Source organism: Sphaerodactylus townsendi, linkage group LG11 (assembly GCF_021028975.2).
Source record: "Sphaerodactylus townsendi isolate TG3544 linkage group LG11, MPM_Stown_v2.3, whole genome shotgun sequence".
NCBI classification, from domain to species: domain Eukaryota; kingdom Metazoa; phylum Chordata; class Lepidosauria; order Squamata; family Sphaerodactylidae; genus Sphaerodactylus; species Sphaerodactylus townsendi.
Window position 1 is genome coordinate 38,273,339 of NC_059435.1, and position 25,933 is coordinate 38,299,271.

Genomic DNA, 25,933 nt, shown 5'->3' on the forward strand with positions numbered 1-25,933 from the left:
AAAGTCAATCTAAAGGAATCCCAAGTCCATTCTCTGTGGATATAACCTTGTGAAGACAATTTTCATTATTGTTATTTACATGTTAGGTCATTCTATGGACTTTTCCAGAAGTTTTTCAACCACTGAAACAATCTTTGCCCAAATAAAAGTTCAGAACCTGATACCAGATAAGTTGCATTATATATTTTTTCTTTGTCAGTCTAAATTACATTTTTATGTTTCTTTGTAAACTTCTTCAGAGTAGTGAAAAGAAAAGTAGGATAGAAATACTTCAATAAAAATAATCAAATACATTTCATAAGGCTTCTCAGGGTATAGTGAGTCACAATCTAAGATGAGCCATGCATGTATTCAGTTAAACATGTGTGTGAACCCATTATGATCATCAACAACATTTTTAAAATTGGTCCAAGCATCCTTCCACGTAGCAAAGGTTTCAGTGTTTATTTTTACCTTGTGTCCTAAGAGAGAAATTTAACACGTATACATTTCAGTTGTTCCGGTTTCTCCATTTTTTATGTTAGCAATTATCCTGCCAATTTGAAAGCTGACACACACTATATGCCAGAGACAATGAATGATAGGGATCAAAAAGGGATTAGAAGCTGTTTGATAAGCAGTAGACAAACATATTTTCCATTTTGGTCTAATGATTTCTTACTACTACTCAAGACATAGCACCTACTCACTGCAAGTGAACATAAACAAGGGCCTATTACACTATGCATAACGAAACATTCTGGAAGTCGGTCTTTGTTCAACTATTACTATAGCAAACAGGATCTGATCATACTATGGTTGTCAACTTCCTGGCAGTGGCTGGAGAGCTCCTCAAATTACAACTGATTTCTAGGCAACAGAAATCAGACCCCTGGAGAAAATGACAGCTTTGGAGGGTGGACTGTATCGAATCATATCCCCACTGAGTTTCCTCCACTCCCCAAATTCCACCTTCCTGAGTTCCCTCCCCCACCTCAAATGTCCAGGAATTTTCCAAGACAGAGCTAGCAACCCTAGGTCACACAGACAACAGGAAATCTCAAATTATCATGTGCCTTTTGCAGTTTGATGTAACAGTGTTGGTGTTTATTTATTTATGACAAAATTGTAAAGATGAGTTTGCTGTATTTATATTCTATGCAAAACTAAAGATATTCAAGAGTATATCCTTTGCTGAAAATATTGTAACCCGTTCGTTTTGTTCTTAGTAATGTACAAACATAAACCTTTTTTTTTTGGTGGCACCAAGAAACACAGAATGAAAACCTCTATATATTTTAAGCTTATCGTAGAGGGCCAGATCCCACCCATAAAATAATTTTATCTGGTTCTCAGCACCCTTAACACATTTTAATCAGGAGATAGGGATGGTTTTGTCCAGAGTGAACATCAGTATGCATGTGTGAGAAAGATTACAACTCTACGCTTCAAAGGACATCTCAATTTTGAGTTGCTATACAACACTCCAGCAGTTATTACTAGTCTATGTTTCTAAGTTTTTTAAATTAACATGCAATAATTAACAAGAGCACATCACTGAAATAACAGAAGAGCAGTATAAGTTCACTATTCTTCATCTACCAACATTTTAAATAGACCTGACCACTACTTATGATGGTGCAGAAAATATACTTCTAGAACCAGATAATTACCAGAAGAATAGTATGGAAAATACAGAAGATGGTGTAAAGCAGCCTTTTTCCCCAGCCAGAACAGGGGTGAATGTTACTTTTTTTTTTTTTGCTGGTACTACCTCTCAGGAGAATATGGGGTACCAAATGTCTCTGGTTAACAGTGAGCCTTCTGCCAAATTAAGGGTCCCAACCAGGGTGGCCAGCTCCAGATTGGGAAATACCTGGAGATATGGGCAGGGGGTGGAGGCTGAGGGGGGGGGGGGTGGAATGGGGAAGGGCTTCAATGGGATATAATGCCATAGATTCCATTTTCCAAAACAGCCATTTTCTCCAGATGAACTGATCTCTGTCACCTGCAGATCAGTTGTAATAGCAAGAGATCTTTAGCCCCGACCTGGAGCCTATCAACCCCTAGCCACAATCCAGGTCCCACCTCAGAATCCCAATACCAGCCCTATTTAAACAGGGTTCTTTTTAATTGTCAGCATTCAAATACATTTCATACCAAACTAACAATAAAAGTAAACCTGGTGGTTTTCTTGGCATGAACAAATGATAATTTGTTTATTATAAGGTCATAACCTAAGAGCTGTAGTAAGAAAGCAGGACTCCAACTCAATTATTTCTTACTCTGTACCGGTAGCAGAAAGCAGGGCTTGAGCTAGGGGAACTGCACCTGGGGCATGCGTGCGCCCTGTGTCCTCACCATACCCCTGCCTGCCACTGTCCCACCCTGGAATGCCCCTGGAACGCCCCTGCACTGGCGCATGCCTGGTGCATTGCGCACCCCCTCCTTTCGCTCCTGTGAACGAGAACTGTGTCATCCTTATTAGCAAGCAGAAAGTTTACCAAAAAAATCATCAGGATGTTCAGAGTGGCCAAAGGCTCTGTGAAACAGAGGTAGAATAAAACGGCTCCTAACCTCTCTGTACCATTTGAAGTAAAGTAAGATATAAGAGAATGTTTCAACTTCAAAGAAAGGGGAGCCTTCCCCACATGGGCAGACCCTGCCAAAACAGTATATCGACAGCATATTTATTCCCTTCTGCCAAATTCACCATGCCCTCTCTGTTCTCCCATTGGCTAAGGGTACTCAGAGTCACAACTTTCTGGTCCATCTATTTACATGTTCCTCCTTAATATGTGGCCCCTTCCCATATTCTTGCTGTATGTTCATTATAATACAGTTTGTCGTCAGAACAGGAGAAGTTAATATGTATTAGTCTATTAAGCATGCTCAATATGTACAATCTGATACAAGCCTTGCCCTTCAACCTAGTTACCCAGCGGTCTTATCTTGTCATGCCACAAACATCCTCCCTTACGACTCATCTCTTTATTCCTAGTAGAAAATGCATTTCTCATTTATCACATTAAGACCCTTTTTCAGAAGTCGGTCTGGGGGTAAACCAATAGAAATAAATTTATTGATTGCCCCCATACTCCAGTTGGGCTGTGGATCAGCTGATAAAAAGAAAAGAATAAGGTCTACGGATGTAATGTAATTTCAGTCAATATTTAACAATGCCCAAGCAGACCCTGGTTTTTACTTTTAGAAGCTCAGCTTATTGTCTGAGAATTACATTGGCAGTGCATTTAAGGGCATTAAAGGGGGCTCTAAGGAAACCTGAATAAATTCTTTCTAACAGTGCAAAATTACCACGGGGGCCTAATTGTGCACTGTACATGAGTGGTGTTGATGATTTAGCTAGCTTAATGGTGGCTGGGATAAAATCCCCTCCCTTAGAATGAAAAAATCTTAAAATATTCATGGTGCTCCTTTGGGCAGAATCAGCCACAGATCTAATGTGAGCAGAACATTTTCCCTTATATTAGAATATAACTTCCAAATACTTGAAGCATTTTACTTGCTCAATGCAATGTTTATCATTGTATCAACTAAAGTTTTTTGCCCTGTTGTTAAAGCACATGATTTTTGTTTTTGAGTAATTAATAGTCAGGTTGTAATTCATAGGTACAAAATAATTTGAAAGGACAAGTAGCATGGATAACCTCACATACAGACTCCTGGTGTTAAAATAAACATTAATCCTTCATAACAGGTAAATTTATGGAGCACAGTGGCATGAAAGATGTAGAGCAGAGCCACACATTGGCATAGAGCAAGTGTGTGTGTAGAGGGGGGCGGGGGGGGGGCAGCAGGTTTGCTAGATCAAGGAGATGTTGATGCCATGTAATACCATTAGGGACCATCCATGATTAGATCTTATATGCTGTTGTCACAGTAATAATAATTAAAAGGCAATATGCAGATCATACTTAGCAGGTTCATAGGAAACTGAAAGCTCATTGTGGTAATGCAGTTGCCTGTGTATTTGTGTATGTGTGTGCACGCACACACGTACACATGCAGGCTAAGTGAGCGTCTAATCATTAGCATGGAAAAGTGAAGCAAAGCATTACTCATAACTCAACCCACAAGACAATTAACACAGCTAACAGAAGCCACTTTCTCGGCTGCAGCAATGTCTGCTATTGTAGCCTGCTGTAAGTTGTATTTTGCGCTCTGCAGAAAGAAACAGCACTTCTCTGAGGCCCTTTCCGCATGGGCCAAAAACGACGGCCTGGGGGCGGTAAAAACGCCGCCCCCAGGCCGCCGTTCGCACAGGCGGCACTGCTGCAACGCAGCAGCGCCGACCTGACTGCCCTCCCCCTCCCCCAGGGCGGCGTCAGGCCGCCCTAAACAACAACCCTTTAAAGGGTTGTTGTTGGGGGGAAAGTGTCTTCCCGGCGGCGCGGTGCGAACCACTGGAACACTACCTGTCTCCTGCCCGTCCCACTCACCTTGTCCCGTCGTTAAGCCTGCTGGCCGTCGAAGCCACGCGCGCTGTCCTCCGACCCCTGGAGGTCGGAGGACAGCGCATGGGCTTCGACGGGCCAGCAGGCTTAACAATGAGTGGGACGGGGCAGGGGGAAGAGGCGGCTCCGTGCGGAGCCGCCTGCCATTTGCCGGCCTCTGCTGAGGCCGTCCGCATGCGTGCATGCGAACGGCCTTCGCCTCCACGCCGGCGGAATTCTCGCCGGCGTGGAGGCGACAGGGAGGCCGTGCGGAAACGGCCTGAGTTTTTACAAAGAAATAAGCGGCTTTATATCCACACAGCTGCATAAGTGAGTGGCTTGAACTTTAAGAGGCTGAAAACACAAGAAGTAGTCCTTGACCTTCATTGCTTTCACTGCATTGCTTTGAAGCTGCAACAGCAATACTGTTCTAATTCAAATAATATTCCACATGCATAGCATTATTTTGTCCAATTAATTGTGGTTATTACCCTCGGCTACAAATTACGGTAAATATTTAAATCACCTCAGATTTTAGCCTCTTGATTTTATTTGAAGAAAAAACAATCCGCTTACCAAGCAGTTAGCCATTTAAAAAGGATGTTCAGCTCCAATTTTTAAAAACTGATACATCATAAGAATTTATTATTGCATTAATTCTGAAGGAGTTACTTTGCAGTTTGATGATAGTTATCTGCTGTGTTAGCTGCCCTGTGAGCTAAGGTATCAACATTTTTTAAATCTACTCATTCATATTTCTTTTGTGAGTTACACTTGGGATGGCACTATGACTTCTTTAATTATAGAGCAACTCAAAGTGCATTCTGGGTAGGTGCTTTTCATTTCCTGACTGAGTTATTTACATCACAGTCCCAGTGAAATTGCCATGATGTAACCATAATTTTGCATGCTGATAACCTGACTGGTGAAGGGCAAATTGGGACTTTATGCTCATGACAAAAAATCTGGATGTCTCATTGGCTATGAGCACAGGAGAGAGTCTGTGAGGTGGAAGTCAAGCAGAATAGCTGTATGTGTTGGTCCTCATCATGCAAAGTGAGAAATCCATGTAGCCATTGGAAATAATATAAAGAACAAATACACTGGCCTTATGATTAGAATTCAGAATTATGATTAGAATTCAGCATTTTGACCACTGGGGGGGGGGGGGAGAACATGTACTGCTATAGGATTTTTCTCAACTACTTTCTCTAGTATCCCCAATTATATTTGTAGTTTTATTTTAAACTTTTTTTCTGAAAACAGTGTGTTCTACTGTATTGCTAACAGCATCCCTTTCTTGTTCCCTCTTGTTGTATATCTGTTGAGCTGGTAAGAATAGGGTGAGGAATGTTGATAAGAATACAAATACACAGCGCTTCTGAACACAAGGACATTGAGCTATGCAAGAGGACACACCAGCTAAAGAACAGTCACAATCTGGCCACCACTCAGTTATTCAGTGTTATCCTTCCTTGGCCTCCTTGTCTGTTTTGTGTGATATCTTTTATCACAAAACTGGGATGTGCAATGCCAATGTTCCATATATTGTCAAATTATTATTCCCCAGTACAAGCTACTAGAAATTGTATCTAAATTGTTTCCATTAATATATTGTTGTTGATCTTTCTCCTTTGTGTAGTCTGCTGTCAAGGATACATGATGACTCATGTGATGTTTCCTGATCCAATAACAATTATTAAGAGATTGGTAACACCTCTTAAGGTCATATTCCCCTCCCTTTTCATCTGACTCCTTCCCCTCAATCTTATGTACCGGTTTCATGCACTGTTGAGCATAAATAGCTTTGAATCAAAGTTTTCAAACCAAATCTAGAATGTTCTTCTAATTGTAATCTGATTTGACTGGAAGCAGACCTCCAAGGTTTCAAGGGGATCATCTCTACCATGCTTTTAAATGAAAAATTCCATTGGGAGAAGTTCTGCATTAAAGGAATCTGTTCTTCCACTGAGCTATAGTCTCTCTGTATAGCCCCATCCAACCATCATCAAGCAAGCTGGAAAAGAAATGATATGGATTATTTATGATTGCTAATTGTCAAGTGGTGAGAAATTCCAGGGGAGGAAATAAGGGAAAGAGAGATCTTGCATCCCAAGGTTATGAATTATACATGATATTGTCTTTGCATCTCCCCTCATCTGCCATGAGAATTTTCAATCAGATGTTCCTTGCTTGGAACTCAGTTCCCTCAGGGAGTCCCAATATGGACTAGGACTGTATTGTGTGTATGTGAGTGTTAGGTAGGGCTGCCAACCTCCAGGGCAGAGTCTGGAACCTCCTAGAATTACAGCTGATCTCCAAACTACAAAATTAGTTCCCCTGGAGAAAACAGGTAGACTTTGTAGGATGGACTGAATGGCATTCTACCAGAATAATAATCGTAGTAGTAGTAGTAGTAGTAGTAGTAGTAGTAGTAGTAGTAGTTTTGATTTATACTCCACTTTTTCTCAACTGTAAGGGGTCTCAAGTGGCTTACAAACTCCTTCCCTTCCTCTACACACAACAGGCACCTTGTGAGGTAGGTGGGACTGAGAGAGTTCTGAGAGAACTGTGACTTCCCCAAGGTCACCCAGCAGGCTTTATGTGAAGAAGACGGAACGCAAACCTGGTTCTCCAGATTAGATTTTACCGTTCTTAACCACTATGCTATGCTGGTCCCATGAGGTCCCTCCCCTAACCTCACCCTCCCCAGTCTTCATCCTCAAATCTCCAAGAATTTCCCACTTGTGTGGCTCTACAGGAATTTCCCAATGTGTGGCTCTGCTGCACTTAAGGGGTGGTGCAAATAGTGAACAGGAGGAGACCAATACAATAGAAGGGTTTGTGTAATAGCCAAAGTATACCTAAGCATACCTTGTTGGTAGCTTAGGTAGGATTGTTTTAGTCTTACCATGTTTCCCCGAAAATAAGACAGTGTCTTATATTAATTTTTGCTCCCAAAGATGCGCTATGTCTTATTTTCAGGGGATGTCTTATTTTTCTGTGTTCTGTTCGTCGGGCAAGCTTCCAAACAAAAACTTTGCTACGTCTTACTTTCGGGGATGCCTTATATTTCGCACTTCAGCAAAACCTCTACTACGTCTTATTTTCAGGGGATGTCTTATATTCAGGGAAACAGGGTAGACTGTTTTTGTATTATAGAATTTTTGATGGGAAGTTGCCATCTGAGTCCTTTATGCTGTTATCAGGTTATGAGGATTTTTGCTTGATTCTATTGTTATGGTTCCTATTGTCTTTCATTATGTTGTAATGTGGTTGTGTTATTATGTGATTATGTTATAATGCTTTTGATGCTATTATATTGATATGTTATGAAATAATGTTATTATGGATGTTACGATGTTGTGATGTTTCTAATGTTATGATATTGTCATATTATGAAATGTTATGATGTATGCGGATGATATGTTATGAAATGTTATTATGTTAATTATGTTATGAGTTTTGCTAATTTTGATATGGGAATATTGAGTATTTGTTAAACTAATATTGAAATATTGTTAAGGTTTTATTGGCAGACTGTTTATTGTTGTTGATGTTATGACTAGTTCTACTGTATTGTTATGTTTTATTGTTCTATTCTATGATGTGGTACACCGCCTTGAGCCCTTCGGGGAAGGGTGGTATATAAATTAAAATTCCAATCTAATCCAACACCAGATCTTCAGCTGTTGGAAAAAGGAGAATATGTGGATGAGATGAAGCAGCACACTGGACTGCAGCTTTGCACAGAACCTGGGGTGAAAGTAAGGTGTAACCAACTGGTATGAACTACTGGTTAGAATGAGGATGCAGTGCTTCCTTTTATCTTTTCCTTCTAGCCCTCTCAGAGAGTCAGTACCAATATGAAATTACTTTTCACGCCCCCATAGCAGTGTACTCTTGTGTTTTCACCATAGCAGATGAAATGAATTTGCAATATTGGGAAACTCAGCATTATGAGAATCAATCCTCTTTCCTTGTGCGTTGAAGCCACGGGCTTCATCTTGAAGAACCAGGAGTACTTTTGGCAAGTCTGGCACCATCATGTGGGTTGGTCAATTCTCAGGTGGCAAACATGATGCACAGTTCAAGGGGGGGTAGATGCAGGGCACATTTGTGCAGTTAATGTGCTGTAGATCATAACCTCACTCGTTTTAGTTGCCTGCAACAGAAGGTCTTGGGGATGGCACCACCGAGATTTGCTAGATATATACATTGCCTGTAAAGTTTATTCAAGCAGCCTATATGCCGTGCCACAGCATGCTATGAGAAACGATGTAATACAGAAAACCTACAGAGGGACAGAAGGAAACTGGCAGATGGGTGGGCAAAATCCCATCCCTCTTGGCTTTGTATCAGAACAAGATGGGGGTTCATAGATACTGTCAGGTCTCTCTAGATACAGAATCCGCCAAAGTAGCACAACATCCCCCTTGGTTAGCAGTTTCACTACAATAGTCTGAATATTTTTAGAATATGCTGGCACTGTGTAAAGTAGCCATTATGCACAGTTACCTCCCCCGTCCCCTGCACAGTTCGCATATGTTCTTTCTTGTCTTAGTCTAGCCAAGAAGCAGCACAATGACGGTTCAAGGTGATGTTTCTCCTTAGTCATTAGCCTGGCAAAAGCTGCACCTATTACAAGGATGGCCATTCCCCTTGAGAGCAAGAAGTGCTAGATATCAGCCAAACCTAACATAGCAGTCATCCTACAAGCCATAGTGCTAGTAAAAAAAATATATTTGGCAGGGCTTATGTCCTCTGCAGCACAAGCACTTCTATTTTTGGTTAAAAGAAGGGATAAAAGACTTTATACGTCGACAGCATCGCAAATTCTTAATCCTAAAGTCCAGAAGACAAAATAATTCATTCAACTAATTCTGTTGACCCAACATAACCCTGATAACTCTCTCCACTCCAGGGCCAGATAAAGACCTTCTGAGGCCCTAAACTATGTCAAGTACCATACCGTTACCAAAAACATAATTGGGTGATTTCACAAAAAATTCATCTGACCCAGAAACCCAGTAGTGGCTGTGCTGAATGATTATGGGGGCACATGTAGAAAAATGACCCCACTCAAGTTTACTGTGCTGCCAAAAGGCCCTTTTAGAAAAAAAAAACCTTTAAAAATAATAGTTTGAAAACTCAATTATTTTGTTAACCTCCTGTAGCTCTGAAAGGTAAGAGCTGCAGGAGTGACTACATGTTTCACCCCTATGCTCATGTTGCACAGCTAAACAAACTCAGTTCTCTTTGCTACAGAAATAATACACTAGTAGAAATGACAGTTACATCAGAATAGCACCCCTGGTTGCTACTGGTCCTGAAAATACTCTCTGATGAACTACAGCAGGTAATAATATTTCTCATTTTGGTAAACATTCTCAAGAGTTTACTTCATCAATGGCTAATTAAGGTATTATTTGAAAATGTGTTCTGTATTTTAAGTCATGAAACCCTATTCAATTATATGGAAATAGCCATTCCTCCTCTGCTGGAAATATCACATCATAAGCCATAAACTTTGGAAAGGGTCCTCTTAACAAAACAAGTGAACTTTGAGAACATCCAGCATCACAGAAGAACACTAACATAGATACTCCATATATGTTCATGATGCTTTCTTCTTTCATTCTTTCAATATGCTAGAAAACATGTTAGGAAACAATGATGAAGATAAAACTGAGAAGCAGACAAAAGATACCTGGAGAATGGTCCAGGTATCCAAAACTGAAATGACTCGTGGCTTTTGTTACAACCAGCTTTTAATGTCCAGTAGTTGTCTTCCAGTATAGCACAACCTGTCTTACAACCAGTTCAGTGCATACCTGTTACAAAAGTCAAAATTTTAGAGCCTTTTCTCAGGTTACTAGCACATTGTGGATGCTGCTGCAACACAATTTCTTTCTGCCCTGATCATGAAATGGCAAAAGCTCATACTGTAACACCTCTTTGCATCTTTCCTGGTATAGGAAGAAGCTATGATGTGAGATCCTCTCACATGCCCTGAGGATTCTGATATGCCCTACGAGGTTCAATAAAGAACCACTCTGAAGCAACTTCCATTTTGCAAAGTTTATTACAAGAAGGGAGCTAGAGGTATTTTCTGCTAGTCTGTGAATGTTCTTAGGATGTCAAAGTGTGGAGATGGTAAAAAATGTAAATGGATATTACCAGTGGTGGGATTCAAATAATTTAACAACCGGTTCTGGTGGTGGGATTCAAATAATTTAACAACTGGTTGTTTACAACCACCATTTTAACAACCGGTTCTGCCAAAGTGGTGTGAACCCACTGAATCCCACCACTGGATATTACTGACAGAAGTAGCAAAAATGCATGGTATGTATCAATGACCCTTGTACTTTCATTGCCAGCAAAACAGCTCTTGACTTGTAAGTTCACACCAGCAAATCTATGCAATAGTAGCTCTTTGATTAAGTGTCTCATGATGGCTTTTCCATGTTGCAGTTTTGCTAAGTGTAATATTTAGAAGTCCGTTTCATATTTTATTGTTGTTCCAGGGTGCCAGAATCTGAAGCAATACCAGACCATATTTTACTTACAGCTCTGGATAACCTGGCTAGGCATGCTACTAAGAAAGTTGGTCTTGTGTTTGGAATAAAGTTATACTTTGTTTACTAAAGAAGACTCTCGGGGTCTTACAGTAAGCAACAGTAAATTAACATTAAATTGATTACCAATACCAACCTGACAACAAAAATGGGAAGATCTTGGAGTTATCCTGATATACTTATTTTTGCTTAATAGAACAAAAAAAATGATTTCCAAGGTGTTTCGGCAATGCCCCTTTGCTCATTCTCTTAGGTTAGTCACAGAGCAGGACTCTATTTCTATATGTAACTGAACTCCGCTTAACATAGATATCATCTTGCTGTTATTTACATTACCACTAATCCTGCAATAAAAAGGCAACTCAACAACATCCAGGCAAGAACTGGATTTCTTGACATTCTTTCAATCATAATGGTTGCCTTGTTGGATGAAACAGAATGTTAGTCTTCCACATTACCTCCAGTCTCCAGACAGATTCCCTTGGAAAAGTAACCCTGTCTGAATAGTCCCATTTGTTTATATAGAGAGAGTATGAACATGAATTCCAGACACTGTTATCTCTGGACAATTATATAAGCATGTTCTAAAGTACCATCCCAGCTATGGAGCAAACAATCTGCTCTCTTGTTTTTGCTTATTTAAGGAAGAATATTCTACTCTGGTTCTGAAATGTAATATAATGCATCAAATGCTTTTTAAAATGCGGTTACACTATAGGTGATATGATCAAATTACCAAGTAGTATTTTTTTTCTTACCTGCATGGCCCAGGCTAGACGGATGTTGTCATATCTCAGAAGCTAAGAAGGGTCAGCCCCGGTTATTACTTGGATGGGAGCCCATCAAGAAAGTTAAGGGTCTCTATTTAGAGGTAGGTAGTGGCAAACCAACTCTCTTTGGCCGTTTCCGCACGGAGGCGGAAGCAGCTGAGTCGGCGCATTTTGCGCCGACCCAACGACGCTGGGACCGTCCGCATGGAAGGTCCCAGAAAGAGCTGGGCCGACCCTGCATGTCCCCATGCTTCCGCACGGGCAGAATATGGCGGCCTGGGGATGGCAAAAACGCCGTGCCCAGGCCGCCATTCGCACAGGGGGCGCAGCAATGCAGCTGCGCCGCCCTCGCACCGCCCGACCAGCGCCAAGCCGGCGTTTCCGGAGTGCGCTGGGAAGCGCACTTTCCCGGGAACGCCGGCTTGAAGCCGCTGCCATGCGAACGGCAGCGGCTTCAAGGCGTCTCCCCCCCACTCCCTCCCTGCACTTACCTTGTCCCCGGGCCTCCGGCACGTCGCCGAGGCCTGGGGACACACACCCCTGCCCTGCAACGCTGGAGCAGGCACGCAGGGCCGGGGGGGCGTGTCCTCAGGCCTCGGCGACATGCCGGAGGCCCAGGGACATACCGGGTCGGCCGGGCGACGGCGCTCTATGGTGCCGTCGTCCTGGCTCTTTCTGGGACCGTCCATGTGGAGCATTTCGCGCCGACCCAGCCGCTTCCGCCTCCGTGCGGAAACAGCCTTTGTCTCTTGCCTTGAAAACTCTAAGGGGTTGCCATGTCAGCTGCAACATGACAGGACTTTCTACCACCATCATCATTTTACTGAGGTGCCATCAAGAAAAAAAAGCAGCTCTGAATTTGTAATTCAGGGCTTTTTCGCACAGAAGGTTTGCTCTGGAATTAATGAAATGTGCAGCGGCATCCCGACCTTTTTGTTGCTGTTTTGTCGCTTGACAATGTCCGAACTTCAGCCGGTTGATCTGGACCTGCATCTGACTTCAGAGACCCCGATAGTTTGCATTGCGGTGGAATGCAATACAAACAGAAGTCCTGATTGGATGCTGTGCCATCCCTGGGCGTGTTGTTTGTGACGCTTGGCCCTGTCATCGTGTTCTCCATAAAGCCTGTGATGTAAAGGCAACGTTTCCAGGATGACGACACTCCACTTCTTCCCATTGGCTGCCAACAAGTTATCTCGTGGTTTCGGCGGTATAATGAGATCCTCAGAAGAACTGTCTTCCCATTGGCTATCGTGCGCTTGGGCTCTCGCTACATTAATTCCCCTCATATAGATTTCTCACACAAGCAAAATGATGCTCAGAATCCTCCAGCAAAGAATGTTAGCTAATGGCCCTTTATGCACTTTCAATGAGTTGTTACTTGTGTAAATTACTGCTAAATTTGTCAGACTCTCGAACGTGGAAATAACAGAGACCGTAGAAAAGTCCTAAAGCAGTTCATTCCAGGTAACACGAAGAGTAACAATGCAAAGCAGGATCTGAGCTCGAGAGCTCAGATCCAGGACCTATATCCTTTAACACACACACCCGTTTCACCCTACACCAAATGGCTACTACAGTTTCTACTACAATTACTCTACAGAGCTTCAAAGAACCTGGGAACCTTTCACACCTCTTTGAAGGTGCCCGCTGCTGCCCCAGCCGCCACTGCTGCTGCCAGGGCTACATTTTCTTGCTCGTTCTTGCTGCTGTTGGCGCACTTGTTCTTCTTGCCCTTGTTGCTCTTCTGGTTTGCCATTGCCAAGGGAGGAGGAGGAGGAAGAGCAGGTCGCAGCAGGAAGCTGGCTACTTTCCCCGCTACTTTCCCAGCTGTTGCTACTTTCCCCGCTGCTACTCCCACCAGCACCACAGCAGCTTAGTGCAGCCCCATTGTTAGGCGGCAGCGGAGCAGTAAGCAAGCTGGGCTCTGCCTCTCCCCCTCCAGCCCAGCCGCATGCTCCCCACTGCCGCCAGGCCAAGGGAAAGAGAGCCAGCCCAGGGAAGGAAAGGTGTGTCTTGTTTGTTTTGATTCCGCTTCTTGCCCCACTAGCCCCAAAGTGTGGCTGACCACTGATGCTGAAGTAAATCCCCCCCACTTTCCCCAAAGTGTGGCTGAGTTATTGAGCTCTGGAGCTCTCTGTTATTATACACATTTTAGATTTCGTCACCAGATAAGTTGATGAGCAGAGTAATCTTATGCATGACCGACCGCCATGAGCTGGGGGAGGCAAGTGAGTTGCCAATTCTGGGTTGGTAAATACTGGGAGAATTTGGGATTGAAGCCTGAGAAAGGCAGGGATTGGTGAGGGGAGAGACTTCAGTGAGGTATAATGCCACTGAATTGTGAAAGGAGCCATTTTCTTTAGGGAAACTGATCTCTGTTGCCTGGAGTACAGTTGTAATCCCAGGAAATCTCAGCCACTACTTGGAGGGTGTCAATCCTAGCTATAACATTATACTCTGCTGAGGCTTCTTTCCTCCCTAAATCTCTGCATCCTCCAGTCTCTACCCCCAAATCTCTAACCTGGTGCTGGTAACCACAGCCAGCAGATCTAAACTGTTCCAGTTTTCTGGAACAGTTACTTTATAAACTTCAGTAACTCACAGAATGTTGTTCCCAAACCAAGATTAGCAAGTTTTCCTTTTATTAGGAAATGGCACACATGCGGTCCCACAGTACAGGAGGACCAAGAACAATTGTTTTAGTTCACTGGCATAGATCTGTACATGGTTTGTGTTTGGAATACAGGCAGATGTTAATCTCTATCATTTCTCTTCCAGTAAAGCATCTCTAAGAAACCCTTTAAACCCATAAAAATCTTTATCTGCACATGCACAGTCTGAAGAAATTTGGACCAGGTACCCTGTTTCCCCGAATATAAGACATCCCCTGAAAATAAGACGTAGTAGAGGTTTTGCTGAAGTGCGAAATATAAGGCATCCCCGAAAGTAAGACGTAGCAAAGTTTTTGTTTGGAAGCTTGCCCGACGAACAGAACACAGAAAAATAAGACATCCCCTGAAAATAAGACATAGCAAATCTTTGGGAGCAAAATTAATATAAGACACTGTCTTATTTTCAGGGAAACACGGTAATTACACAGGTACATTAACAAACTGACAAGGATCTGGCACAAGTTTGTATAAATATTCTGAAAAAACACTAGTAAGCCTACAAGGAGTTCTACTTCAGATGCTTTGAGGTGAGCCACACCTAGGGTTGACAAAACCCAGATGGGATCTTGAGATCTCCCAGAACTGTCATTATCTAGGAAGATCAGTCTCCTGGGAAAAAATAGCTATTTTAGAGGGTGGAATGTATAATGCTCTGCCCTGATAAAATCCTTCCCCTCTTCAAGCCCCACCCCCAAATAAACAGAAATTTCCCAAGCCACAGTTGGCAACCCTAGTTGAACTATTAGTAGAATCTTCTAAAATGTTGAATGGATTAGGAAGAAGAACCTAATATTTGAGTGTTACCCAGCACATACAGAACTTAACATGTAAAAGCAAGGTTACTCTAGAACTTTCCTCCATAACATGGTGGTCTGTTTGTGCAGAAGTACATTCCAACAGTGGCTACATTATGCATTTCAGCTCTAACACCAGGGTCTTATGATTTCTCCCATGTGCCTTTTTCCATCAAAAAAGTTACCTTGGAGCAGTGGTGGGATTCAGCAGGTTCGCACCACTTCAGCAGAACCGTTGTTATAATGGTGCTTGTAAACAACCAGTTGTTAAATTATTCGAATCCTACCACCGGAACCAGTTGTTAAATTATTTGAATCCCACCACTGCCTTGGAGTTCATACTTTCCCCACTTCCACAATGATGTGAAAAGCAGTGAGGTTATGAGCTTCCTCCTTAGAGCTGGAGAAGTGTTTCCTGTTGCCTAGCAACTGCCTATCCAGTGTTCTAGGCGTACCACATATGGAATGCCACACAGAGTGGCTGTAATTTGCACAGCATATGTTTTATTCTTTACCACAACAAATAAAGAGATGGGTTATGTGCTTATCCTGTGATCCAAACTAAGGGAAAAGCAAGAATTTTAGGGTACAATCAAAGAAGATACTGCCTGTTATACAATTTTAAAGAATTTATTGTGCAATGAGTTGCAATTTATACATGTTATTTACATTTATTTAAACATGTATACCTTGTCTATCACCATGGTTTAAGTCAGCTTGCAATACATATTTTTTTAAAATCCATGAAGCAGTAGAAAGCATTGGAACACTCTTGACAGATCAGCTGGAAAAGACATAGCTGGGCTGGAAGGGGCACCAGAAAGTTAGTGGGAGGGCAAGGTCCACTCCATTTGACTGTGCCTTCAAAAGTCAGCCAGGGACCTGAGGAAAGGGGCTGGCAGGCGGAGGAGGTGGTAAGGAGTCCACAAAGGGGAGATGGAGGAAATGCTAATTTACATTATGGCAATATTGGTTGTAGCTACTATTCCCAGCCTCTGGGGTGGGGGTGGGGAATGGAGATCTCTGAGCATTATTGATGATCTCCAGATGGTATACCTTAGTTTCCCTGGAGAAAATGGCTGCTTTGGAAGGTGGACTGTGTGGCATTATACCCCACTGCAGTCCCTCTCTCTCTTCCGCGACACCTGAATTCCCCAGGCTTCCCATCCCAGAGACAGCAACCTTAGTAGCTCCACCCAAAGTGCAACTTTGTTCAACACAACTTATGCCAAAAAGTATTGATCTTGATCACTTTTGACAGCAAACGTTCAGCACCCATCAGGATGCAAATGCATTATGCAACATCATTGCTGGGTGAAGCTACTGCACTACAGTTTCAACTCTAATTTTTACTTGGCTCTCCAGGTAGTTCTTGTGTTGAGAGTGAATTCCATTTCTAAGCAGCCATTTTCTCCAGGGAAACTAAGGTATACCATCTGAAGATCATCTGGAGTCCACAAAGGGGAGATGGAGGAGATGCTAATCCACATTGTGGGAAGATTTCACGTTAAGATTTTGCATTATGAATAAACTTGTTTCACAAAGCAGATGACAGAGAAGAGTGGGGACGGGGACAGTCTGGAGCAACTGGACCCCTACTGAACACTGTGTCAATCTTCATCCATGGTTTACATTGCACAGGAGTAATACAATCTTCTCCTTGTGATCTTTTTATATGTAGGGGCTGAACTTGGGACCTTCCTAATACCAGTGCGTGAAATATAGGGGAAACCAGCTGCACTAAGAGAGATTTGACATCTAAAGCACCTTGTTTTAGATATGATATGAAAGATATGGTATGAAAGAGGCAGTTTAGGTATGTAATTTAAAAGTTATTTCATTGTATGATTTTTGTGTTAATTTGAAATTAGAAATAATGATCATACAGGATATACATTTAATAAAGAATATACTTCACTACAAGATCATTAGATCATGCCTGCCCTTTACAGTGTAATGAAAACTTGAACCTCCAGCTGTTTTTAATTACTTCTGTACACACTAAGAAATGCCCATTTTCCTTTTTACAGGTAATTTAATTTTTAAAATTCAAATTGCAAACTGTACCTCTTGATAATGCTTAACAAAAGCTAGGGAAGCACATGCATCTATAACATTGTTTAAAGTTGCTTTTCTAAATAACAGAAACTTAAAGTCTGAACAAAAATGTTTTTGTAACTTGATTCACTTGCCTTGAGCCCATTCATTTTGTTTTGAGCCTAGATGTTAACAAAACATTGAAATCCTTTCTATGGTTGCCAGCCTCTGGCTGTAGTTGCCTGTGGCTGATAACTGATTTGGGGGGTGAGAGTCAAATTACTTTTTTTAGTGTTGTGATGTCATTATGATGTCACTACCTTGTCACCTCACCCAGCATTTCCCCAACTTTTCCTCCTGCTGCCCAGGAGACTAGTAACAGGCAAAGAAGCTGGAGGCCAGGAGGTTTCCCACCAAATCAAGAGGTATGGTCTCACTAATGCTGTCCCATGGAATGCATATAGAATGTACTCATATTTTTGACTTAAATATCACTCAGTAAATTAAAATTCAAAAGCCTTTTATTGGCATATTGTCCCACTCAGTACTTAAAGAAGCACTATGGTAAGCAATACGACTGAGACTTCTTTAGAGTATATTATTAATTTGCCTCAAATAGCAAAGCAGGAATTACATTACGGTCATGGCATAAGGTCCGCGCAACAGCTGAATCCTGTCCATATTTACTCAGAAGTGAACACAAATAGATTCAGTGAAGTGATTATCAAACAAAAAAAGGATTATAATCTAATTTGATGCATGTTTTTTTGGAAGCATGACCCAGTGACTTCAATGAGATTTAGTCCCAAGAAAGATGTAGGCAGATAAATTGTGATACACACTGGGGGGGGGGGGGGGGGAGAGAGATCCTAACTTTAAATATATACTGATGTGGCCTTCATTAGCTCAGACTGAGGGGGAAAGAGATCTTGAGGTTGCAATGGATACCTCTATGAAAATATTAACTCAATGTGTGGCAGCAGTGGAATGTGTGGCAGCAGTGAAAGAGGAAAATACACTGATTAATACTGTTAGGAAAGGGACTAAAATATAATGGTTAATATTGTAATGCCCCTGTATAGAACTGTGGTGCAACCTTATCTGTAGAACTGTGTACAGTTCTGGTTGCCAAAACTCAAGAAAGATACTGTGGAACTGGAAAAAGAACAGAAAAGGTCAACTAGAATGATTAAGAGGACAGAGCATCTTTTCTATGAGGAAAGGCCAAAGAGTCTGGGACTTTTAAGTTTAGAAAAAAAGATGATTGGATGGGTGGAACATGATAGAGATTTATACTCAGTTACTCTTAAGGTGGAGAATATGGATATACAGAACTTTTTCTCATAATACTAGAACCCAAGGGCACTCAGTGACTTTGATGGGCAATAAATTCGGGACAGACAAAAGGAGGATATTTCTTACTGAGTGATTAAATTGTACAATTCACCGCCATTGGCCATAATAACAACTATGAATATAGAGATGCTGCAGTGGGATTAGACAGACCGTGGCTCAGGGCAGGTAATTACCCACTGTGGGTAGATAATTAGAAGGCAAAGTGCTTGAAAGCAGCACTGGTGAAGGCCACGGCCTTTTTGCCCTGTTTTTTGTCCTCCAGAGCAACTGGTTGGCTGTGTAAGATAGGATGTTGAAACACGTGTCTGATTCAGCACCTTCTTTTGTGTGTGTGTGTTCTTCATTTTTGTGTTCATGCACAAGACTGCAGCCTAACAGCCCAATTCTATGTAGAGTTATTGAAATCAGTGGGTTACGCATGTCTGACTCTGCATAGGATGGACTATTTATTTAGACAGTCCTTCAGTCTATAAGGCTGTATCCCTATGTACTGGAGAAGGGAGAATTAGCTTTTCTTGTTCCAACCATGCACTATTTCCAGATTGAAAATGCCCTTCCTTCCCTTCCCTCCCACTGGTAGGGGAGTCAGACTTAAGTGCCCCTCTGCAGGGCAGCAGTCCAAATCTAGATTAGGCCTATGGAAGCTGAATTTTAGTGCAATTATATATCCCAAAGTGTGTCATGTCACTGTGCACTTCTTATAAAAACTGGAACTAACATAGTGGATATTCTCACATTTTACATAGAATTTTTGTACATGATAAAGTGTCTAAAGAGGTCACTTTTTGTTTTTACCAGAAGTGACATCACTATGCTAGAGCAATATCAGTACACCAAGACCCATCCCACAATTGCTTCCTGGGTTGGTAGCGGTAGCTTGGCAACCCCATTACCGAGCCCTAAAATTGAATGTATTGTATGTCCAGTAGTATTGCTTTAAGGATGGTGAGACAGAGCCATACTTTCTTCACAAGAGAGGCCAGCCCTCACAAGACTTTTTTCCAGATGCTTCCAAAACCTGGAGTCACTCCTGAAAGTAATCCAGTTGAGGACTGCAAATGAAAACATTCAAGCAAGGGATAAAAAAAAACTTGAGATACAAGCTCACACAGCCAAACTGAACATGGAACTAAGACTATCAGAAAATTTGTTTGCATAAAGTAGATGCTGAAAAACAAACTTTCTTATCTCATGAATGTGTAACACCCTTCAGCTCAAATTGATAATAACCATTGGCAGATTCCGCATGGCCCAAAAACAGTGGTGTCAAAATGGTGTAAAAGGGTTTAAAATGGTGTAAAAGGTTTTACACTGTTTTCACACTGCTGTTTTTGGCCCATGTGGAATCCGCCATTGATTGTATTTGAAAAGGGAGGACTTCACATGACTACTTATTCGTAGAGCAATATAATTTTCATGATAACCTTTAGCGTAGGATGGTTCTGTGAACTAGGGTTGCCAAGGCACAGTAGGGCCTGGTGATCACATGGAATTACACCTGATCTCCAGAATACAGAGATTGGTTCCCCAGGAGAAAATGACTGCATTAGATGGTGGACCTTATCACATTATACCATGATGAGGCACCGTCTCTCCACACATCCTGCTCTCCACAGGCTCCATCTCCAAGTTTCCAGGAATTTCCCAACCTGGAGTTGGCAGTCCTATTGTGAACACAAGTGCTAATGTAACCCCCATGCCCAGAATGGGTTGGCCCAGAATGGGTTGACCCAGTAAGGGGTGGAGACTCGGAGCAGCAGAGAGGCTGAAAGAGCTCTTTTGCAGAAGAACAAGGCTACCAGACTCGGACCTTGATTTCTATAAGCCCTTAACACCTTGCTAAGGTAATTTCAATATTGTTGGGAACTACTGGGAAGGTAGTTGTTGTTTTGCTGTGTTGTAAATGTTGGAGTTTATTGTTTCAGGGTTTCTTTTGTGGTTGTAATGGGTGAGAGTTCTCCTGGAGACCTTCATCATGTTGCAACCTGTTCATCAAGCCCTTGGAGTCTTCAGGAGCCAGCCAACTTGCAAAGAAGAATTTGGACTTAGCAATATCAGTAGACTGTAAATAGAAGGACTTGAAATGCAACCTGAACAGGACCTTGAATTGTAACGTTAAATGTTGATGTTTTAAAAGTGTAAATTGTAAAGAAAAGTAAACCATTTTGTTGTTTAAATTTGGTTCTTTGCAACTCATTCCAGGTTCTGCCCCACAGAACCCACAGAAAGAGGTTACACTTACAGTTAGAGGGGTTTGGGAGTGTCAAGTACCCCATATTAACATACAGGACACCTGCAAGCCACATGAAAAAGTGTTGATGACTAGTAGAATCTATTTATTTACTTCATGTATATCCTGCTTTCATTTATTTCCCACCTGTATCCCCAGTTTAGTGGGACAATCAGCAAGTTAAATACAAACAGTAACGAAGCTTACTCCAAGTAATAACATTGTCTGGATATCAGCAGGAACGTATTCTTCTGTTCTCTGGAATGTCTGGTCCAATCTACATTCGCCTCACACAATTCTCTGTTGTGTTTGTTTATGCACACACATACACAATTCATATGTTTTACTTTCTCCCTTAAGAATCCACCTCACAGATTCTGTAATAATATGGCATGTTATTCTAATCCTGTGGTGTTGTGAACATTTGTTTTATATTCACATGGGATGTCTCCTTGACTGATGGTATGTTTTCACCAGAATAGTTTGTTCAGGTGCCAGAGTGTCTGAGCAGCTGAACAAACTTCCCTGTTGCATGGCTGTACTTTAAAGCACCCCAGCAGGAAGGTTTTTGCACACACTGTGAGGAGGTCTTTGCACACAACAGAGAGAACATGTCAGACTTCACAAATTCAATGTATAGGAAATTTCCACTTTAGTGGAACAAATACCAAGTTAGATAAGGGCCTCAAAAACAGCTCTATAAACAGGTTAAAATGCTGCTGAAGACTGGTGGAATATGACTCCTCAAAATCATTAATAGGGTTGTTAACTCTGGTTTGAGAAATTCCTGGAGGTGTGGGGGTAGAGATTACAAAAGGTGCAGTTCTGGGAGAGAGGGAGCTCAGCAGGAACATATTCTCTATGATCTACCATAGAATGTACCCTCTGAAGCTGCCTTTTCCTCCAAGAGCACTGATCTCTATAATATGAACATCAGTTTTAATTTGAAAGAAGTACAAGCCTCACCTGGAGATCCACAGTCCTACTAACAATGTAAATATTGTGATTTTGGCCAAGAAAGTGGGCATTAAATTATAACCTCAATAAAGGACCAAACCCTACACATCATGAGACATCATGAGATATTTTGCTGTTATTAATTCTCTAGGCGATATATATCCAACTTAAAACCCTAAAAACATTGTCCTGGCAGTCAACCCCATTAAACAGGCCTATGTAGAATACTCTATAGACCTATTTAGAATTGTTTTCATAATCCATGGTTTACTATGTACGAGGTCACTGTTCATGCCTCTCCTTATGGTAATACAAAAATTAAAAAGCAATGTACTATGTATATTATTTAGGCTGGATCTGAAGGAAAAAAAACACCACTAAGTTTATCTAGAGGTTGATAATTAGACTGATACAGTTTGCCTCCTATGTCCTGATACTGACAAGTGCAATAAAAGGCTTGTTGGACATTTTAATACAGTGAAACGTGCCAGCTCACAGAATGAAATTTTAGGAGTGCTGCCGTGTTTTATTCATTAATAATATCAGAGTCAAGGTACTCTGTAACTTAGACTCTCATCTCAACACCCTTTGAAGTGCAAAGCAGGGTTGCCAGGAATTGCACTGTTTTAGCCTGTCAACCAGTGGGTGACTGGGGGATGCAATCATGGGGATACATTGGTAGTTGTATGACATAACTTCAGAGAAAAATCTGCAAGCGATGTCATACCTCTGTAGGAATTGCCAGAAACTCTATGATAAATTCCTAAACAGCAGTAATACCTATTCTGTAGTTTCCGCATAAGTGACATCATTCTGTCAGCCCAACAACAGCCTTTTTATTTTTGTTTTTCTCCTCCCAGTGTGCAAAATCTACCACCTGCTGCTGGGGGGCTGGGAACCCTAGAAGACACTTCCTCAAGCTGTTGCCTGTTAAGTGACAACAGCTCTCTAGCACCGTCACCACCAGCTTCCTGCTTCTCATAGCAGCAGGCAGAATTATCTTGCAGGAGAGGGGTTGATATTTTGCTTCTCTCAGGTTGATCTGAAGCACAGGGGAGTAAACGCTGAAGTTTGATTGAGATAGTGCTTCTCTTATATAAAATTATTCCTCTGACTAATGTTCATTTGTTATCTGCACATTAATTAAAACAGAAAATATTCACGAAAATTAATGTTCATGGTGCTGAGACCAGTGGGGCTGCGGTTTCTACTTTTTAGCAAGAGCATTCTGTTGCCCTCCCAGCAGTTCTCATGTTTCTGAATGCTCTTATCAAAGAACAAAGTACTTCTGCAACCCGAAACAGCAACTATGAAAATAATGTCCTTACTTGTCTTCAAAACATTTCCAACATTTGCAGACTCTGTGCATCCCTGTATGCTATACAGCCTTTGTCACAGGATAAACAGAATTTGTTTTCAAGATTTTAAATGAAGGGAAAGAAGGCTTGATTCTCCTTTTAAACCCCCCCCCCCTTTCAAAAATAAGATAGCAATGAAATGGTTTGTCAGAGCAAGCTTCACTTACAACATCCTAGCCATTTTGCAAAACAGGATTCTTCAAGCATCATCACTAACCTAAACCAAACTGTCCTGTGACAAGTCAACTCAAACATACCTTTGATGAAATGTCAAACTGCCAGCCCTGTGTTTCAGTGTTTTCTGCCAAGCTTTCTCTTTCTCTTTCTCTCCATTGCCAAGCCCTCTTCCCCCACCCTACACCCCAGTTGCCAAGCAACCGAATGATATGGCAATGTGTGCCTGTTCAGCAATAACTAACATTGCATAATAATTTTTTATCCAATTTCTTAAATGTAGCAAAAGTCACAGAGCAGTTCACAACACAATGAAACATATTTTATATAGAAGACTACAAAATGTGCATAGTTGTGGGTTTTTTTTTAAATGCTAGCCTGGTTTTAAAAATAGGACCAGTTGTAGAATGTTAATAATTTAGGGTTACCAACTGCCTGGTGAAAAAAGATGTCCTGTCTCTCTAACAGAGAGACAATGGGATATTCTTTATCATGTGATATTATTTATGTCCACACCATGAAAAGTTTCTGTTGCCCATTTCCACACATTAAACGTCTGCTAAAGAAATAGGAGCGTTTTCTCCAGTTGTTGGCAACTCTATCATTGTCTGTAATGTAATATGTAGATTATTGACCTGGGAAAGTATTCTCATTTTATTTTCATTTTATACTCTTTACCTACCTCAGAGAGTACAGAAAAGATTTCATGGATGTGGGGAGGGAAGATCAGAACAAAGAAATGATATTTTCTCTTCTTTCATCCTTGCTGGTCACTCCCCACTATAAAGCCCACTCAGAAGGGGACATCAGTTCCTCCGATCAAGCTGGGCTGGGACTTTAATTTGCCAGGAAACTTCCCAGAGTGCCACTGCCCTGGATAACCATTGATGGCTGGATGCAAACTGTACCCAGTGGCCCCTATCAGTGGGTTGCCAACCTCCAGGTGAGATCTGCCAATCTCCTGGAATTACAGTGGTTATTTCCCCTGGATAAAACAGCTGCTTTGGAGGGTGAAATCTATGTCATCACATCCCTGCACTATATTCTGCTGAGGTTTCTCCCCTCTCAAGCCCGATCCCTCCCCAGATTTCATCCTCAAATCTCCAGGAATTTCCCAATGTGGAGCTGACAAGTCTAACCCTTCAGTGCTACCAGAAAAAAATTTAGGGTGAGGAGGCAGATGAAGAAAAACCCAGTAAAGTCTCTATCAATCTGAGCAGCTTTCTCTGTAGGAGAAATCTGGTATCAAAACAAGAAAACTAAGCAGATACCATAAATTATCTAAAGTCTTAGGGAATCTTAAAAGGTCCAAAGAAATTTGCTGTTTTTATGAAGGCTTGGGAAATTGCTGTAAATTTGGGAGATAGAGTCTGGAGATGTCATGATTTGAGAAGGGGAATTTTTTCGACAGGTTATAATGCCATAGGGTTCACCTTCCAAAGCAGCCATTTTCTCCAGGGGACCTGGAGGATCACTGGTAGTTCCAGGAGGTGTGCAGGCCCCACCTTGAGGTTGGCAACCAAATGAATAACTTGTAGACTTTCAGTTCACTTTGACCTAGACCCATAGGAGGGCTATTCAAAGGGAATTAAGCTTTAAACAAATTAAATAACCTACATGAAAAACAATTTTGAATAGGTCCATGTGCAGGTTTGGAAGACCAGATATCCTGCAAAATCAATTTGGATTAGTACTTTATGTAGGTTTTTTAAGTGCAGAAGTGTAGTCTGGGCCATGACCTGGGTGTCAGAATTGTCAGAATTTTGCCATCCAGAAGTTGCTAAGATTTTGCCTTCCAGAAGTTGCCAAGATGGGAAGGAGGGAGATTCCTCCCTCCTATCTCTCTAGAATAATCATCTTTCCTTTAACTCTCTCACAATTTCGATTCCCCTACAACTGCTTCCTATAATGATGTACACATAATTAGAAAATCAAGATGGTACAATATTAACTAAACCCTAACAATCATATGTACCTCTAAACAAACAATACAACAACCATAAAGTTAGGGTTTTGCCATTTAATTAAGCTAATAGGTTGTTTTTTACTTTGCAGGACACACAGCAACTTCCTTATGGGGGAGACTTGGCCCTGAGGCAAATACTTCCTATAGGACACAGGTGTTAAACTTGTGGCCCTCCAGATGTTCATGAACTACCATTCCCATCAGCCCTTGCCAGTACAGTCAATGCTCATGTTGGGAGGGACTGATGGGGATTGTAGTTCATGAACATCTAGAGGGCCACAAGTTTGACATCCCTGCTATAGGACATTTGGAGAGGAAGATTTGACTGGATTTCTCCCCAGCAAGCAGGCATTCAATCCTGCCTTCTTCCTGAACCCATCTTTGTGTTTAGTTCATCTCCACATTCAATTCCTCCCACATTCCCACTCCTGTGTCTACAATCAAGGAATATTAATCATAACACAACAGGAAAATGATGAGTCATATTTTCCCAGAAACATATAAACTATGTATAATTTATAATATAAATGTAATATAATTATGTTCTTTTATTGTGTTATCACAAACAAGGCATGTGTTTTTGTAAGGGATTCCAAGAGAGT

The 25,933-nt window shown here is 41.6% G+C and overlaps 1 protein-coding gene across 1 annotated transcript in view; it reads right to left on the minus strand.

The window, feature by feature from the left end:
* Positions 1-23,531, minus strand: part of PLCL2 (phospholipase C like 2) — a 124,440-nt gene extending 100,909 nt beyond the window's left edge. Inside the window, exon 1 of the mRNA XM_048510782.1 lies at positions 23,449-23,531. The gene's annotated coding sequence lies outside the window, so the exon portion shown is untranslated. The remainder of the gene's footprint in view (positions 1-23,448) is intronic.
* Positions 23,532-25,933: the final 2,402 nt, after the last annotated feature.